Source organism: Antechinus flavipes, chromosome 3 (genome assembly GCF_016432865.1).
Source record: "Antechinus flavipes isolate AdamAnt ecotype Samford, QLD, Australia chromosome 3, AdamAnt_v2, whole genome shotgun sequence".
NCBI classification, from domain to species: Eukaryota; Metazoa; Chordata; class Mammalia; order Dasyuromorphia; family Dasyuridae; genus Antechinus; species Antechinus flavipes.
The window spans coordinates 622005980-622011983 of record NC_067400.1 but is presented as its reverse complement, the minus strand read 5'-3'; positions in this window follow the sequence as shown (position 1 = coordinate 622011983).

Here is a 6004-nt window from a genome sequence, read left to right as displayed (position 1 = left end):
CCATTGTGGTCCTCTTCAAGCACAGAGAACAAAAAGCAACAAAGCTTGTGGTAATGTTGCACTCATTTCCCTTTCCTTTCAATCTATAACGTGTTAGTAACAACATCAAGTCCAGGGTTCTGGGCCAGCCAAGTGAGAGCTTAGGTGTTAGAAATCTACAGAGTGGATCACGTGATGAACTTCCTCTCCTGAAAAGCCAGGCAGTCCTAGGAAGGAGAAGCCTGCTGATGGTCAGCATGTAGGAACTCATTACCTCTTGAGCTCTCCAAGGTGCCATGATCAGTGGAAAGGTCCCGCTCTCTGTCATGGTTGGTTCCCTTGTTCTGAACTTAAGAATTATCGTGAATTAGAGGAGACCTCCTTAGATGTGAAGTCCAGATTCAGGAAGGAAAATTTATTTTCATTATATTAAAGAAAAGCTGACTTTTAAAGAGTGGTTATTGTTATCAACTCCTCTTGTGCAACATTTTCCTTTTTTGAGTGTGTTCTGCTGTGTATGGGATCAGTGCGGCTGCACGTGGATATTATATGTAAATAAATCAGTTTGCGAGCATTTCAACTGGGTGCCCAAACATTTGATCTATAAGACAGAAAACCAACAGTCAAAAAGCCTTTTGGTTGGAGAGCCTCTCATTGAAAACTGGGGTGAGAGCGTTCCCTCAAAGGACACCCAAAGTTAAAGTCAGGCAAGACCATGATGGCTTAGTTCTATTTCTGATGCTATCTTCTTTTGGGAGCTTCCACCTGCTGAGCACGGTGACCTGGAAGCTCCCTATGAGCCGGAAACTATTAGAGAACTGAGCTTTATTCTCCCTAGAATCCATGAGTACCTATGGAGAATGATGGTGACATTACAGGGGAAACTTGACCAGGCCAACCCAAAGCAGTGAAGCCTCCAGGCCCGAGAACAGTCATAATCTGCCACCTGAGCATGGATGGTGAGAGGCAGCAATGGTGCCCTCAGATCAACTTTAAAAGCAGGTGGTGAACTTCAATCGCTGGCCCATGGGGATTGGAAGAAGTGTTGCTCTGGTTTACTGCGTGAGAGGTGCTGTCTCTGGCCAGGGGATCGGGCAGGAGAGAGCCAAGCAGGTCAGGCAGGATTTCTTTATCTGGTGTGCAGTGGGGTAGGGATGTGGTCTAGATGCATGGGCCATGTAGGAGCTTCCCATTTTCCTCTTTTTATTATTGGCTCACTGGGAAGAGTGGCCTTGTTTCCAGTGGCTGGCAAAGTGCTAGTGATGTTCATGCCCTCTCCTGTTCTGCTGCCCTTGGAGCAAGTCCTTATCCCCTTGCTCTGGTTACAGATTTGTCTGGAATGGTTGCATTTGACATGAGATCTACTAGTTTCTAGCTGAGATCTAGGGCTGGTTTATTCCCTATATTGTGGGCTATTCCTAGCTGAAAATCAGGAAAAGAATCCCAGAAGGCCTGAGCTGGGAGGAATCTTTGAGATGACAGACTCCATCCTCCCAACGTTAGGGAAAAGGAAATGAGGAATAAGAGCTGGATCTGAGCCCAGGAGCCCTCCTCTCTGAGCACCGCATGTAGGCTGAGAGTGTCTGCAGCTTCCCCCTGAGCCTGCTTGGGTGGGACGGAAGCCTCCCCTGAGTTTCTCCTCTAAAGCCCCAGATTTGGGTCAGAGAGAGTTGGGCTCCAACTTTGAAGATGCTTCTTATATTGTGAGAGGCCCAGGGGCCTGGGTGACCATCTGTTCCAGTCCTGGCATTTATTACGAGAGCGATTAGAGGCACAGAGAGAAAGGGACTTGAGTAATGGCCCACAGTTCATTGTGGGCAAAGTTGGGGCGGGAACCCAGATCCTGATTCCCAGCCCAGTGCTCTTCCTCCCCAAGACCTCTCTCTGAGCCCCAGCTCGGAGCCCTTCCAGCTGCTGAGGTGACCCCCGGGGGAGGTGTGGCCCTCCAGTCTCAGGGATTTGGTCTCAGGGTCTTTGGGAGACTGGCCTCCTGCTGAGACTCCGAGCCTGTCAGAGGGAGAGCTCAGCAAGATGTCCTCCAGATAACATGTCTCAGAGTGGAAAGAGTGTGGCCAGACTCGTGGGAGGAGACAACGGGTCCCTCCCACATCCTGAGCAGGACCTCTCTCGGGGCTCGCCGACTCCTGCTCTGTACTCACTGAGGTCTGGGAATCTCGGGCGCACCATGGGCCCAGACCTCCTGTGTCTGCTCTGCCTTGGTGAGCCCCTGGGCTGGGCTGGGGGAGGAGGACGGGGGGAGGAGAGCTTTTGGCCAGCACACTGCGGGGTACGGAGAAAGACCCTCTGTGCTGAGGCAATGATCTTGGACTGAGCAGGTCCCAGAGCTCTCTGCCACCTGAATCTGCCTCTGTTATTGTCATGGAGGAACTGAGGGAAAGACCTTTTAGGGGAAGAGCCTGGAGGGAGTTTGGAGTCATCAATAATCTGAGCTTCTCTTCCAGGGCTGTGCTGCATCTACGGGACTGGGGCCCAGTTAGGTGAGTGTTTCCCTTTGGGGCCATCTTGTTGAGGACAATCAAGGAGGGAGAAGCTGGGGTGGGTCCACGCCACTGGTCTATTTCTGATTATCAGGGAGGGAGGGGGCCGCCACTGATCCATTCATCGTTCCCAAGGGAAACAGGAAGGGAGAAGAGGGACCTGATCCCTCTCCCATTCCTCTCATAACCCTCAGGAAGGGAGAAGGAGAGGATGGCTTGGGATGAACCTGTGGAGATATTGGGTTCCACAAATGATTATTTCAGGATTAAAGGCAACTCTTCTGAACCCGGACCTAGTTCTCTTTATACACCAAATTGCACAGGGTCCCCTCAGGCTGTGTAAGGGGGGATTCATTCCTCATTATCCTCCTGAGGTAACGAACAACATGCTCAGGTGAGAAATTTCTTTGATTGTGTCATCGCATAATTCCCCAATGGCATAAACTAGATGGAACAAACACGTTGGACTGAAGCATTTCAGGTTCTTGAATGGAAGATCTTGATGAGGTTTTGTTCTTGACGGGAAGAACTGGGCTCCCTTCTGCAGCCAGGGGAAGCCCAGGGGACGTGTGCAGGAGCATTCCAGCAACGGGTCAGAAGGAGGCTTTGCAGGGCTCGGAGAGTCCCCATGGCTGTCTCCCCGTAGCCCACGGCTGGGGCTCGGCACACTTTCTGGCTCCATTCTCCGCATACAGCTCATCCTTGGAGAAATCGGGTTCCATCCTATTTTCACTTTTCTCCTTCCCAGTTGAGTTTCTCCCCTATTTTATGGAATAATTCTTTAACATCACATGGGAGGCGCCTGTATCTGAGCAGAGAACGTCTCCTTAGCTAAATTACTTGGGGCTGGGCAGATGAAAGAGTCCCTCTTACACACTAGGGCCCTTCCTCCTGCTCTGTGCAGCCCCTGCATAACCAGGAAGCCCAGGTCAGAGGCAGCCTCTCTGTGGAACATTCGTGGACAGTTCCAGGCAACGGGGACCCTGCCCGGGCCCCTCCGGGAGCCTCACACCTGTCCCCGGTTCTTGAATGGATGCCTGTGGGGGCGCTTCCCCCCTCAGCCATTCTCAGTTATGGGGATGAAAGGTTGGGGGGGCAGGGGGAGGATGGGAGGCAGAGGTTCATGGCCCTGCTCCTTTCCTGGTTCTGCTTCTCTGTGCTCTCAGGCCTGGCAGGGCCTCTCTGTGGTCTCAGTTTACTCCTGACTAACAAGATGAGGTCAGAGTATTCATGCCTCAGGGCCATGAGGCTGCCCCTGTGACTGTCCCGGGGGCATCAGGGCCCGAGGCCAGAGGCTGGTTTTGGGCTGAGAGGGGAGGCTTCCTTACCCACAGGGAAGCAAGGAAGGGGGGGGCTCCCTCAGGCCCCGGGAGGGGTGAGGAAGGCTCCTGAAAGGCCCCTGGACGTGGCTGCTCAACCTCCCCGGTTGCACCTGAATGAGAAGCCCAGGCTGGCTGGGACCGAGCTGGTCTTATTGTGGAGAGGGCTGTGCATGTGTGTGTGTGTACATGTGTGCATGTGTGTTCAGTGACCTGGGAGCCTGTGTGCACACCCGTGTGAGCCTGGCTCTGTGCTTGTCTACATGAGTCTCTGCGAGTCCGTTGGTTCCCAGCTTGTGTGTTTGTGGGTGATTCTTTGTCTCCCCCTCTGCCTTTCTTCACATTCACCACTGCCCTTCGGAGCTCTCTGGGTCCCAGACAATCTCTGTGACCTGGGCACAGACAGGCCCAAGGGGCTGGGTCAGGGGGCAAAGGGCAGCCCTCAGCCCCCCTGCCAGGTCTCATTTCTCCCTGGACTTTGAGGTTGGGGGAGGGGAAGGAGATCACCATCCAGATCCTTCTGGGCCCAGCCACCTCCTGGGGACTGAGGGTGGGGAGAAGGGCAGGGGGGGGGGCTCCAGCTCTGGGGGCGCTGTCAGTGTCCTGCCAGTCCCTCCTCAGAGGCTGCTAGACCTTCTATTGCAGGCAGGTGCCCTGGAGGCTCTGAGGTCCCCGGGCTGCAGAGACCTTACCCAGGGTTCTCCTCTGTGTCTCTGGCGCTCTGTGAGGGACAGCCGCGGCTCCCCCCTTTCCTCTGAGGGACGGTGCAGTCAGGACATCAGAGGCTGTAGCCCCGGGGCCCGGGGATGTGAGAAGGAAGCCTGGGAGCAGAGCTGAGCTATCAGGAGGCAGCTGAGTCCTTCCTCAGAGTGAGAGAATTTGGTCTGGGACACTCAGCAGCGGTGGGTTCTGGGCAAGGCAGGTAACCTTGTTCTCCCTCAATGTCCCCTGCTGTTAAGTGGGGACAACCTGAGCCTTCAGCCCCTAGGCTGTGAGGAGCCAGTGGGATAATATCTGTCAAGTGCTTAGCACAGCACCTGGCCCCTAGGGCACAGTACACAAACACCAGGAGTTGTTATTATCCATGACTATGATGTTCATCAATTCTGGTGCAGGAGGTGGGAGCCTCAGTCTCTGGCCCAGTCACAGACTAGTCAAGCTCTGACTCTGGGCTTTCCTTTCCCCTCCCCCACATCCTTCCTCTCTCTCCCAGGATCTTCTCCCAGGCCGACTCTTCATGCTAAGCCGGGTCCTGTGGTGAGACCAGGGGAGGAAGTGACCTTCAGGTGTAAGAGACCAACATCATCATACAATTGGTTGGTGACATTCCTTCTCCTGAAGGCTGGGACACAGGAGCCCTTGCAAAAGAACCAGGAAAGCCTTTCTGAAACCAATTTTCCCCTGAAGTCTGCAAGCGCCCAGGACTCCGGGAGCTACAGCTGCATGTACTACGTGACTTCCCGCCCATGGGTCAGGTAGGAAGCCAGTGAGACCCTGGAGGTCTGGGTGACAGGTGAGAGAGCAGGGGCAGCACTGGGGGCCAGGGCAGGTCCCGGGTTCTTGGGAGAGGTCGGTGTGAGGAGCCCCTGTGAGCCCCGTGCCGGAGAGTGGGGGAGCCAAGGGAGGAGGCCCCGTGTGAGGGGCTGCCCTGGCCAGTGTGAATGAGTTAGATGGAGGCAACAGCAAACGTCACTCCCTGAGAATGAGCCAGGTGGGCATGTTCCCCCAGGGAATGTCTCCAACCTTTGACACTGAGGTGGCGCCTGCCCGGAAGGGAGGTCAACCCCAGAGCCATGCTGGCCGCCTGCCGAGCTCTCACCCCCAGCAGAGGACCCAGATACTGCCATGGAGGCCTTTCTAATTGAGCCCTGGGAACTCAGAGTGGGGGGGTGGGGCAGCGGGGGCACTTTTACCTCTGACACTGCCGGGTTGGACTAGGGGTGAACTCAAGCAGGGTAATAGAAAATAAAAATAAAAAAAAAAACTAAGTTTTTTTTTTTTTTAAGAGTTAGAGTTAAGTTCCCAGTGAGGCAGGAAAGGCAAAGAGGGGCTGGGAATAACAGAAAGAGTGGCCAGGGGATCCCCCCGAGGCTCGCTAACTCCTGGGAGACTGGGAGAGCTCTGTCTCTGCTTTCCCCCGCAGACAGCCTCCCCAAGCCCTCACTCTCAGCCCGACCCAGCTCCAAGCTAACCTCAGGGGACACCGTG